At 33.0% G+C, this 13,129-nt stretch overlaps 1 protein-coding gene across 7 annotated transcripts in view; it reads left to right on the top strand.

Annotated features, from left to right (window-relative positions):
* Positions 1-13,129, top strand: part of FOXP2 (forkhead box P2) — a 498,059-nt gene that overhangs the window by 62,924 nt on the left and 422,006 nt on the right. The window contains exons 3-4 of one of the 7 annotated variants that reach the window (XM_072964635.1): positions 4,171-4,221; positions 6,063-6,139. The exons of 5 other annotated variants lie outside the window; for them this stretch is intronic. The gene's annotated coding sequence lies outside the window, so the exon portion shown is untranslated. The remainder of the gene's footprint in view (positions 1-4,170; positions 4,222-6,062; positions 6,140-13,129) is intronic. One more of the 7 variants, XM_072964636.1, reaches the window with a different exon arrangement.

Here is a 13,129-nt window from a genome sequence, read left to right as displayed (position 1 = left end):
TAGAGAAAGACTACAAACATTAGTATTGCTTTCACTGACATGGAACAATTCCTTTTCATTAAAAACTTCAATTTTTATTATTGAAAAGTGTGATGAAACTTCACAAAGTTATTTAAATTTGATGGGTCAGTAGTAAACTCTCATTTACTGGTTTGAGGTTGATGAAGAATTGGAAGATACTGTCATTCACAGAAAATTTTTTCTGATCTTCTGCTCTATAGTAGTGAAATTGGATAAACTATAGCAGCAACAATAACATGGTCAAATCTCATAAACATAGCATTGACTGAAAAAAAAATCTAGGTCCAAAAGAATAATACTTAATGATTTTTTTCTATGAAGTTCCAAAACTAGACTTTAGTGTTTAGGGATGCAAGAAGTGATTGCGATAAAGGTAAAGATAATAGTTACATTATAGGTAGGTGGTAGAAGTTGGGGTGGAGTTTCCAGGAGCTTCTAGTGTGTCAGTAATGTTCTGTTTATTCACTAGGCTGGTGATTGCATGGGTATTTGCTTAATGAGAAACCGTCAGTGAGACACTAGGTGCTTTTCTGCTAAGATCAGGAACAAGGGAGAATGACCCCTCTTAACAATCCTGTATTGAATGATTAATCATTCAATATCATACTGGAAATCCTAGTCACGTAACTAAGATAAGAGAGGGAAATAAAAAGCATAGATTGGGAAGGAAGAAATACAGTTTTCTATTCGCAGATGACATGATAGTATGTAGAAAAATCCCAAAGAATCAACTAAGAAAAGCTCCTGAAACTAATAAACAATTATAGCAAGGTAGCAGAAAACAAGATTAATCTATGAAAGTCAGTTGCTTTCCTGTATGCCAATGATGAACAACTGCAATTTTGAAATTAAAAAGACAATTCTATTATAATAACACCAAAAATAAAAGAAACACAGGTATAAATCTAACAAAACATGTGCAACAACATTTTAGGATTAGAACTTAGGAAACTGCAGAAGTATTAGGAAAGCTACAAAATTTTGATGAAAGAAAATCAAAGAAGATCTAAATAAATGGAGAGATGTTCCAGGTTCATGGATAGACATACTCAGTATGGTTATGACATCAAGTCTTCCTGACTTGATCTGTAGATTCAGCATGATCCCAATCAAATCCCTGCAAGTTATTTTGTGAATATTGATAAACTAATTCTTAAGTGTGTATGGAAAGGCAAAAGACCCAGAATAGACGACAGAATATTGAAGAACAAAGTCAAAGGACTGACACTACCTGACTTCAAGACTTTGTTTAAAGCTCCAGTAATCAAGATAATATTGTATTGATGAAATAAAAGACAGATCTTTGTAACACAAATAGAGAACCTAGAAATAGATCCACAGAAATATAGTCAACTGATCTTTGACAAAGGAGTGAAGGCAATTCAATTGAAAAAGGATAGTATTTTCAAAAAGCGGTACTGTGAAACAACTGGATATCCTGTGCAAAAAAATGTAGACACAAAATGTACATCTTTTACAAAAATGAATTACAAATGAATCATAGAAATAAGTATAAAATGCAAAAATATAAAACTGCTGGAAGGTAACACAGGAGAAAATATAAGTAATACAGGTTTGAAACTGACTTTTTAGACGAAACTCCAAAAGTGCAATCCATTAAGGAAAAGATTGGTAAGTTGGATTTATTAAAATGAAAAACTTCTAAGAAAAACACTCTTAAGAGAATGAAAAGGTAAGTCATAGACTGGAAGGAAGTATTTGTAAAATACATATCTGATAAAGGATTTGTATCCAAAATATACAGAGAGCTCATCAATAAAAAACATAGAATCCAATGAAAAAATGGGCAAGAGCTTTAAATGGATCTAACCAAATAAGGTATACAGATGGCAAATAAGCATATGAAAAGATGCTTGGTGTTTATTTCATTAGGGAATAGCAAATTAAAACAACAAAATACCACTACACGCCTATTAGAATGGCTAAAATTCAAAACACTGACAGCACCAACATGCTGCCAAGGACGTGGAGCAAGCAGCAAGGACCCCGATTCATTTTTGGTGAGAATGAATACAGCCTCTTTGGAAAATGGTTTGGAAGTTCACTACAAAACTAAACATGCATATGATATTTACTGTACAATCCAGCAGTTGTACTCCTGGGTAGTTACCCAAATGAGTTGAAAACTTACGTCCATGAAAAATATACACAAGAATGTTTATATAAGCTTTATTCCTGATTGCCAAAACTTGGAAGCAACCAGGATGAACCTCTATAGATAAATGGATAAACAGACTGTGATACAGCCGTACAATTGACTACTATTCACTTGATGAAAAGAAATGACCTGTTAAGCCACAAAAAGACATAGAGGAACCTTAAGTGAATATCACCGAGTGAATGAAGCCATCTGAAAAGGCTGCCTACTGGGATTCCAACTATATGACATTCTGGAAAAGGCAAAACTATGGAGCCAGTAAAAAAAGATCAGTGGTTGCCAGAGGTTGAGGAGAGGGAAGGATGAATAGGCAGAACACAGGGGATCTTTAGGATAGTGAAACTATTCTGTACAGCACTTTAATGGTGGATACATTGCATTATGTGTTTGTCAGCTGTACAGCTGTAGAACTATACAACACAAACAGTGAACCTTAATGAGGACTCTAAACGTTAGTTAATAACATTATTTTAATACGGTTCATCAGTTGTAGCAAACGTACCACAGTAATGCAAAATGTTAATAATAGTGGAAAGTTTGTGTGTGATGCGGATAAGGGGGAAGATGTCTATGGCAACTCTACTTTCTGTTCAGATTTCCTGCAAAACTAAAACTGCTCTGAAAACTAAAGGCTTTATTTTAGATGCTTTTTTTTTTGCATGTCTAATATCATTTAAATAATTTAAAAAAAACTCAATGATCCTGTTAGGTAGACTTCTGAGAAAAAGTGAGATAATTTTATACTTGATCTATTTATTCTGAATATTCAAACATTTTTTAAAAGGTGGAATTTAAAAATCAGTATTTTATGATATTATAAAGCAGCATGTGTTACTTGGGAAAAGTGCTAATGCCTAATAAATCCAACTTATTTGGGAAAAGTGCTAATGCCTTGCAGACATTTAGTAACTTTTTATAACAATTTATTGTAGCATAAACTTGTCTTTATCTTAAGATAGAAATTTCAATTCTAAATTTTAAAAGTTTTTTTTTTTTTACAATAGAAACAAACCCCATTCTATAGTAATGAAATACTGATCTCTACTGAGTTGTTTGTAGCTTCTTTCCTTAAATTTTAACCCCTTTTATGCAGTGGTCCTTCCTCCTCAGACACACTTGCTTTTTAATTTCAGTAGGATTTTAATTGATTAATTTTAATATTAGTATGTTGTAAAAGAAATAAAAAACGAATGCATTTTGTATTCTTTCTGTGAATAGAAATGTTCAAATATGGTTTCAGTTTAAAAGAAACCAGATACAGTTTTCTTTCTAGTCCCTTTAAAATTTTTCTTGCTTTTCTTTTTTTGTCCTCCCTTCTTTTTCCTCTTACTTTCTTCTTTCTTTCTCAGTATGTTCTACTGTTTAATTTTCCAAGGAGTGACTATAATCTTACTTAACTGGTTGACATTAACAGAAACTAGGAATTTATTATTCATAAAAATGAAATATAAAAATCCCCCTTTCCTTCAGACTCTGGATATAGCTAGGCTCAACACAAATGTCTAGGGAGAATGCATCTGTTGCTATTGCATTTTTTTGTTGTTACTCTGAAAAGTTGGCATTTGTAAAATATCTATGATTTTGATTTGTCTTGGCCAAAACCCAGATTACCAGGGAATTGCATTTTGAACATATTCAGCTAAGAATTATCTTTGTAGCAACTTTTCCTTTGCCATATTGAAATTTTGGGAATAAAATCAGATTTTGTTTTAAAAACCAGCAATGTGTCTTCATAGTGCCAGAATGAATTTTTCCCTATGTTAAAGTGATACAAAGCAATACTTACAGTCAACCTAAAACTTATTTTAAGCATACCGTGGAGCAAAGAGGTTCATTTTTGCATTTGACAGACCTGGGTTTACTCTGCCACTTATTTATTTATTTATTTTTATATCGATCTTGGGTAAGTTTAGCATGAGAAAAAAAAAGAAATAATAATAATAGTAATAATAATAATAATTTCCTTATAGGGTTCATGAAGATTAAATGATCAAACATAAAAATTGCCTCGCACAGAGCAGGTACTTAATGGTAGTGGTCTCTCTCTGGCCCTTTCTGTTTATGTCAGTGTGTGTATGTTTGCATGTATGTATGTGTTTACATATACAGATATGTATATTTATCTTTGTTCCTCTCTTTTTCTCTCTCTATATATCCATCTTTGTATCTCTGTCTCTGTCTCTGTCTCTGTCCAGCATCGTGTAGTACATAGTCATTTATTCTATTTGTTAAATTCTGAAGCAGAAAATTTTTTTGGAAAGGATATAGTTTTGGAATTCAGGAAACATGGATTCTATCACCACATGGAAATATTTAAAAAGTTACTATTTCTTTGTGCCTAGTATTTCTATAACTTTATATTAACCTACCTGGGATGTTTATAAATTCTTAAAAGAAGATCTAAAGAATATTTATGTTTCTCTTACAAATTCCCAGCTGGCAATAGAAGGTTGTTTTTTTCCCCTTCAGCATGTATTTCAGAGAATTATGTATTACTATGTCTTTATTGAGGTTCAAAAAGATGTGCATTGGTCAATTTGAGAAGGTGTATAAGAATGTGGAAAACAAGATAATTTATTTATTAAATGTTGGAGAAGAGACATGATAGTTTTAGCAAAACAAAAAATGCAAGGTAGGAGTTGAATCTTTCTGAAAAGATGACATTCCTGTGATTTAGTTTTCACAAAATAACAAGGCACAAGTTATTTGGGGCAGTTTTGTACAACTGTCTTCATAATTGATTTGAATCTTTCCTTTAATAGTAAATCAACAAAATGAGGTGTAATATTCATGTTCTCTTACAATGATGAAATCTTTTTAGCAAAAGCATTTGTTAATATCTTAAGAAAGTAGCCCATAAATCTTACCTAAATATATTACCTGAATTTGTGGCTTATGATTGCTGAATGAATGCAGATCTTAATTGATTGGCTGCTCTCGAACCCTGAAGGGAGGATGGTAACACAGAAACAGAATGGTTAAAGATAAAACCCATCTAGCTAAGTATTTTATCACGAAAAGCCTGACTTCTTGGTTTTGAGTGATTATTATTAAAAAAAAAAAAAGCAAACTGGGTAAAACTTGTATATTCCCTATACCTCTTCAGATTTTAAGACAAGACAGTAACAAAGAAACTTGTTAAACACAAAATGGGTGGTAACCTCCAAATACATCTGAAGGACCACTTAATTACCTATTGCATCCACTTCCAAGTTAATGATGCAAAATGATACCTGGGAAAAGGGATAGTGTTTCTGGGATGAATAACTCTGTTCAGTGGGTATATCAATGATCTCGTTTTGTGGAGTTGATGATTCTACCCATGCAACCATTATTTCTTAAATGTTCGATTTTGAATATAGTCCTGTGGAACAACATAGAGGAACAACAATATACAGGAGCCTTGGGTATTAAAGAATTAATTTGAAGGTATATGTTCTCCTAGAGGTCATTTCTGTTGAACTCTCTTAAATGTTTAGTGATTTTATTATTGTACAACATAAGAGGCTCAAATTCTCTTTTTTGCAAATAAAAGTGTACCTTTTTTTTCTACATAGAGAGTATATCTTAGGTTTGTCCAGAAGGCATTAAATGTATTAAGACCTAAATTTTTTACCTAAAATAAACGCTCATCAGCTATCTCAGATAATTTAAGCTATGTAAAGCATTTGTTAATCTGTTGATCTGGGCAAACTGGTTAAGAATGTTTTTCACTACAAATTAGTTTAAAGATTCCTGTCATCCTAGAAACCATAAAACTAAATATCTTTCTTTAAGATTTTTACTTTAAAGTATTATAAGCATACAGAAACTAACACAATTGTACTCACATATTCAAATTTGACCTCTCTCTCTTTTTAAGAATCACAGTACCACAAATACAGTAAAAGTTGTGTACACTCGTCCTGTCCGTTTTTCTCTCTCTACAGATATTTACAGGTAATTTTTTTTTGTAATTTTAAAATTTATGTGAGTGGCATCTTAGGAAACTGTCCTGAAAAAGTTTTTCTTTCAAAAATTATGTTTAGGGAATTTATCCATGTTGAAATCATATCTTACTTCTTAAGTTTTTATTAAAGTATATATTGTACATTTATGAGTTTAGCTGTTATATACTGGAAGTTGCAAAAATTATAAGTGGTACATCTTGATGAATTTTTACAGAATAAACACATCTGCATAATCATTAACCCAGATTAGGAGTAGCACATTACCAGTACTTCAGAAGTCTGCCCATCCTTTTTCTACATTTTAGTTATTTTTCCTCTCCACCCCAAATCAGGGAAACCATATTCTGACCTCTAACAATATAGATTAGTTTTGTGTTTTGAACTTTATATGAATGGAGTCATTTAGTATATAAACTTTTGGCTTCTGTTCCTTAATATTAAGTTTTTGCACTTCCTCCATGTTATTGTGTGTAGTTAAGTGTCTCTCCTGAGTGCTATCTAGTATTCCATTACATGAATATAGTACTGTTTATTATTTCCATTTTATTTTGGGATATTTAGGTTGTTTTCTTGTTTTGGCTACTAGGCATAATACTACTCTGAAGAGTGAGGTACATGTCCTGTACATATTATGCATATCTGTATAGCTAGGAGTAGAAATTTTGTGTGATAAGTTACCTACATCATTGTATAAACTTAGTGTCTGTATCCTAGGTTCTCTGTGTCATTGTCTGAGGGTCAACATTAGTAGACACTTCCAAGCAGTCTTCTAAAGTGCTTATCTCAATTTACTGTCCCACCATCAATGCATGAGTTCAAGTTGCTTTATATTTTGCCAACACTGAGATTTTTTATTTTCATTTTTGCCATTGTGGTGGGTAATAATTAGTTTTTAACTACTCTGTAACATTCCATGGTTTGAATAAAGCTGAGCTGTTTTAAAATTCCTTCTCCAGTAGATGAACGATTTGACTGATTACCTTTTTGACAATTCCACACAATATTACAGTGAACCTATCTGAATCTATCTCTTTGTGTACATGTTTGAGGGTTTTCTAAGGTTATAACTTGCAGTAGAATGTCTGACTTTTAGAACATCAATCTCTATTGTTACAGTATACTGCTAAATTTCTCTCTAATGATGTTATACCATGAAGTGATAATTTTCATTTTATTGTAAATCAAACTCATCAAGTACAGAGTATAAATGTTGCTTTGGCATTATGTAAAACTTAGTACCAGATGAGCTGGGGAAAATTTAGTGGGCAGAGATGAAACATCCTGCCCAGCTCTTGACATACAGTTTAAAGAAAGTCTCCATTATTATTTTTTTAACTGTTGGATTACTCATCATTATATTGCTGTACAGGGTCATTCTAGTGTCCATTACAATTTATGTGAATCCTTCCATGATCCATTTACAGTAGCTTCTTTCAATGTTTGAAATTTCTTTCATTACTAGAATTCTGTTCTTCCCTACATAACAGAGTCATCGCATATTTTGATCTTGATTTTTGATCACCCAGGGGCATTATATATTGAGATAGGTTGGAAAGTTTATATAATTTGATTAATATATTTACACATTTGTGACACTCTTATTGAAGATTTGATCCTAAGCAAAATGGCGAAGTGGAGACAACATAGGCTTTGCTCAACTCCCCTTGAGTTTTATAAAAAATAGCATGTATTTTTATTTTATAGTTTTTAGTAGGTAATACCAAGATATTTATCTTTTCTGTTAAATGTAAGAACAGACAGAGTTAGTGTTGGTTCAATGACCAAAGCAAGACCTTTACTCTAGTTTCTTGCATTTGACACTATCTGTGAGGTGGGTCAGCATTTCTCTAAAAGAAAGAATCTAATTAGTTTGTTACCATTACTTTTTTATAATTTCCATTTCTCTTATTGCCTTTTCCCCCCTAGGCTCCTTAATTAGTCTTGATCTAGTCAACCCCTAGTTCCTCTCTTCAGATGAGAAATGCACATTACTACACCGAATCTGCTTCAGTCACTCTCCCTCCCTCTTTTTCATCACAGATATCAACACAGTCTTCTCTCCACTAAGGGTGTTTTGAATTAACAAACCAAATTTCAACTCAAAATCCTGTCAATTTTTCAAAGTAAAATTGTTCAGGTAAATTTTAACTGAGTACTCAGTTGTTGCCAGCTTCTTAATTTTTCAAAATCTTTACACTTAACTGGTTCTTAGAAAGCTTGTGCAAAAGACAGTTTTGGCTTTGTTGTGAAGTTTTAAAATGGTATTTTTACTAATAGATTGATTTTGTTTTTATTTTAAATCTACTTATATTAGAATTTAAATCTATATACATCATGAATTGAGGTGATTTAAGAAATGTAATTTCTCAATATTTTCATTACAGAGATGAATGCTAATGTGTATGATGCTTATAAGCAAATGTGGAAAAGAATAATTTTTGTTTTCCACTAGATTTTAAGAATCAGTGTCATAAGGGTACCATCCTATTTCCCACACTGATCCTTTCCATTCAGTATCATATAAACTTGTATATGCCTTGTTCAACCCTGTGTCCCTAATGTCTAGTGTAGTACTTGTACACAGTCCTCATGTAATAAATAATTTAGTGAATGAATTGATTTGATTTTGATGTTCTCTCTCGCAAAAGGACATTGCCTCTTTTATACTGTATTATAAAGTGAATGTTATTCTTCTGCCTTGAAGTGCAATCCTTCAGAAGAGTATGTTGAGATGAAATGAATATGAATTATAATGGCTGAGCAATTAACATCCTGTTGTGTAATGGACTTATACCCCAGAAAAAAATTCTCAAAACTGATGACAATATCCATATTATAATGCAGCATAATTTTTTTGTTTGCTCTTTTTTTTTAACACAAAGAAACTATTTTTGGCTTAATTAATAAAGCTCATTTTCTTCAAGCATAGATTCTTGGTTAAAAAAAGAGCAAACAAAAAATTACGCTGCACTACAATAGCTTCTTACCTATTTTAAAAAACCTAAAAGTGTACACGTTGCTAGTTTAAGTTCACTCAGAGGGAGACAGGGACATTGTCATTGAGAATTTTTTCTGGGGGGTAACTCCTGTGTAATTTCTCCTCTGCATTTTTTTTTGACTCCTGGACCAGTTTCCTTTTCTACAAGATGGGGATTGGATGGTTGAATAAAGTACTGATTGATTCCTTGAACGACTTTCTTTGAGGATCTATGTTAGACTGTGTCATATATACAATGATGTGTTGGCATGTCTTATTGGATGTCACCTCTTCTATGATTGCTGTCATGGGTTCATAACTTTTGATTCTTATATTTTTGGAAAGAGTGGATATAACTACATCTGTTTAGACTGCTGTGCTTAACCAGAAGTCCCTCAATGATATTACTGTTGCTAAATCTTAGGACAGTTTCAATAACTCACCTTCCCTGAAATATTTAACACTGCTGACTGCTTCCTCCTTTTATCAGCTCAGGTTCCCATGTCATGTGCTCTCTCTCACTCCTCTTCCTAAGTCTCCTTTGTGAATCTTTTCTTTACCCACCTCATAAGTCTGGGTCTTTTCCTGTTCTGTCTTTATCTTCTCACTCTGTATGTACAGTATTCCAGATGAGCTCACTTAACTTCCAGAGCTTTGATTACCACTTTTAGTGTGGGGGCTCCCACCTTTGTATCTTTAGCTCATATTTCTCCTCTGAGTTTGAGATCTTCATTTACAACTCTCTTCTTGATATCTCTACTTAAATGTCCCACAGGAATCCATCTAAAATTAAGCTTATTGCCGGCTCGTGTCCCACCTATAAAAATATGATAGAGAATGGACTTCTCTTATGCTATTTTCTGTCTTAGTGAATAGCAGGCATCATTATACATCCAGGTGCCTGTGTCAGAAATGTTGTCACCAATATTGGTTTACCTGGACATCACCTTTCTTTTCACGTTCACTCTCCTACTTCACTAAATCAACCTCAAATTTGATCAAAATGCATTTTTTTCCTCCATATCCCACAGACACAGCCCTAGTCTAAAATGTTCACTTGGAGCGCTGCAGTGACTGCCTGTTTTACTCAATTCTTTATACCCTTTATTTGTTCTAACTCTAGGCACTCACCTTTAAAAATAAAGATTAAGTGATTTTTATTTTCTTCTTAATATTTTGCATTTGTTTTCCCTTGAACTTAGGGTAAAATCCAAACTAACTCTTCCAGATGACCTGTAGGTCCCTGCAAAAATTGGACCATACCCACCATTCGAGTGTGATCTTTCTCTACTCAGCATATTTCTAACTCTTCTTTCTTACTGTCCTTACTCTGGCCTGATTTCATTAATTGGTGGCTTCAGGTTGCTTTGTGCCTTGTGGCTTTTGTGCATGTTTCGCCTTCTCTAGAACTTGATAATGGATGCATGGGGTAAAAGAGCAGGATGATCCGAAGAGACCAGACTTGGTAATTATATCTTCTTTATTCATAGACACTACCCTAGTAAATTAATATATATACAGTCAAGCTTCAAAATGTAACATGCCTCTATCCTAGCCGTCTAGAATCTAAAATATTTCAGAATTTCTCTTTGTATAGTGGATCCTCAAAGATATTTTGCACTCCACACCTCTTTGTGTATGCTTTTCTGTTTGTTTGAAAAGTACTGCTCTGCCTTTGGGATAGATGAACCTCCTACTGTCCTTCAAGACCTAGCTCAAGCACAGCTCCTCCAGGAGGCTATGAGCCTTCAAGGTTGTCGATGACAGCTCCCTCTACGTCATTTGTGTACATTTTGCAGCTAATGTACCTGAGACTTACAAAAGTGAAGTAGCTTCTCCAGTTACTGAGTGACAGAGCCAGAATTTGAACCTTAACATTTCTGATTTTGAAGCATCAGTCTTTAACTATCCTTTGCTAGACACAGTCAGTATTTGGTAAGTACTTATTAAATATTTGCATTAGTAAAAATGATAAAATACTATATGACCTAATTAGCTGAAAAGGCTTTTATGGCATCAATGAGAAGTGATTTGACTGACTTAGAAAATAAAACATTTGCTAGAAAGAGAAAAGAAATCCTTATCTGTAGGATGGTTCAATGTCTGAGCCAGTTAAATTCAGCTTTGTTTTGTCACACCCTAAATTGCCTTTGGTTCTCAAGAAAGTTATGAGATTGAACATCAGTTAAAGAGGCCGTGAAATAAACAAATTCCTTTTAATTAAAAGTGACACATACATATCATTTTTTTGTATTTTTATTGCTTTATGCATTTGTATCTTGCTCCCCTCAACTCAATTGTTAGCTTCTTTTGAACAAAAATATGCCTCTTTTCGTAGAATCTCCTATAATGGTTGCTTCTATTTGATAATTATTCTTTGTGTGTAAAATAAAGGATGGTGTCATCTTTCTTCAAAACCTAATTTTATAAAACTTCAAATATTTTCTGCATGCAGCTGATTAGTTTATACATAGCAAGAGTTGGAAGCATTCATGTACATAAAAAATAGAACTAACTCTTCACTACTGGGTTTAACATTATCTTTTTAAGAAAGACAGAATACTCAGGTGTGCAGAATGTCAAGGACATACTCAGAGAAAAGCAGTTTATGTTGGATCTAGGCTAGAGGAATGCTCTGTTCTAACATTTGACTATTAGGTGTGTTCATATATCTGTGTAGCTCTATCTTAGGACTTATTTTGCCTTTTACTTTTCATTTTCTTTTGAGTATCTAGAGATATTCTCATTTGGAAGGACATATTCTTGTTAGCTCTAATGAGTTTTTTTGGTAAGTGAATTGAATATAGACAACTATTGTGTTTGTCTTTTTTTCTTTTTGTAAGAGTGATCTCAGGCTGAAGACCCTAGTCTTATAATTAAAAAGACTAATCTCAGTCCAGCCTTGAATCCATCGCTAGCAATAGAATTCTTAAAACATGTACACGAAAGGCAATATGGTGCCTGTTGAATTTTATATTATGTTCAGTTGAACTCTTATACTTCTAAAACAAATTTAATTTTGATTAGGAAAAATGATTCTTTTTCTGTGTTTATAATTGTAGACATTATAGGCCATTGCTGGCACTAGGGAAGTTAAGGAGTGGGGGGAAGTAACACTTGCATTATGTTAAATCAGAGAAATAATTGCACTTGGCAGTTTTTGTTTGCAGAATGCAGGAAAGGCTGAAGGCTTTTGTACAGTTCAAAGAGCACATTCCACAGATACAGCAGTTGGTTGCCTGCAGGGATTGTCAGAATTGGGGGTGGCGGTAGAGGTCTGTATCACAAAAGTCCAGGCAGTTGGGCTGTGTTTGTTTAAAAACAAAAATACTTGCACCTTTTTGAAAAGTTGTTTGGAAATTAGCCTCCTATCTTTTCAGTATATTTTAAACGTAACACTTTCTCATCAATGTTTAATCTGGACAGTAGTCAGATGACATTCTGATTATATGAGGCATTTGCTGCCTCTTGTTCTTTAATCATTTGTTGTCAGGTTAAGGTTTACATGTTCAAATGTGGAAGCAAAGGACTACTGACTATTAAACTGTTATTTAAACTTTGTAGAAGAATATAAATAAATTCCATTTCACATCATACATTCAACTGTCATTTATACAATTAGCATGTTAAGCAATTTCAACAGGTTAACTCAGGGTACTTAAGAAAGCCTTCTTTAACTGAAAATATGCCAGAGGCCAGCTTTTTTAGCTGGCATGTCAAGACTTGTGCTGAATTAACATGTGTATCATTTCCCTACAGAATATGCGAGTTATGGTTTCTACTGTTAGGTGAAATAATATAGCTGAAAGTTCTGGAAACTGGAAACTGTAGCATAGATATAAATTAACATTATTTGAGTTTCTTAAAATGTCTGGTTAATATGATATTACTTGTGTGCTTTATAATATTTATATCAAGTTTTAACAAATCCTCTCAACATAGTTTTGTTGACTATATTCTTAGGTTTAAAACAAAAAACTGCTAATTAGTGATACTCTGTTA

Source organism: Vicugna pacos, chromosome 7 (genome assembly GCF_048564905.1).
Source record: "Vicugna pacos chromosome 7, VicPac4, whole genome shotgun sequence".
Taxonomy (NCBI): domain Eukaryota; kingdom Metazoa; phylum Chordata; class Mammalia; order Artiodactyla; family Camelidae; genus Vicugna; species Vicugna pacos.
The sequence above is the reverse complement of the archived record's forward strand: the minus strand, read 5'-3'. Positions and strand labels throughout refer to the sequence as shown.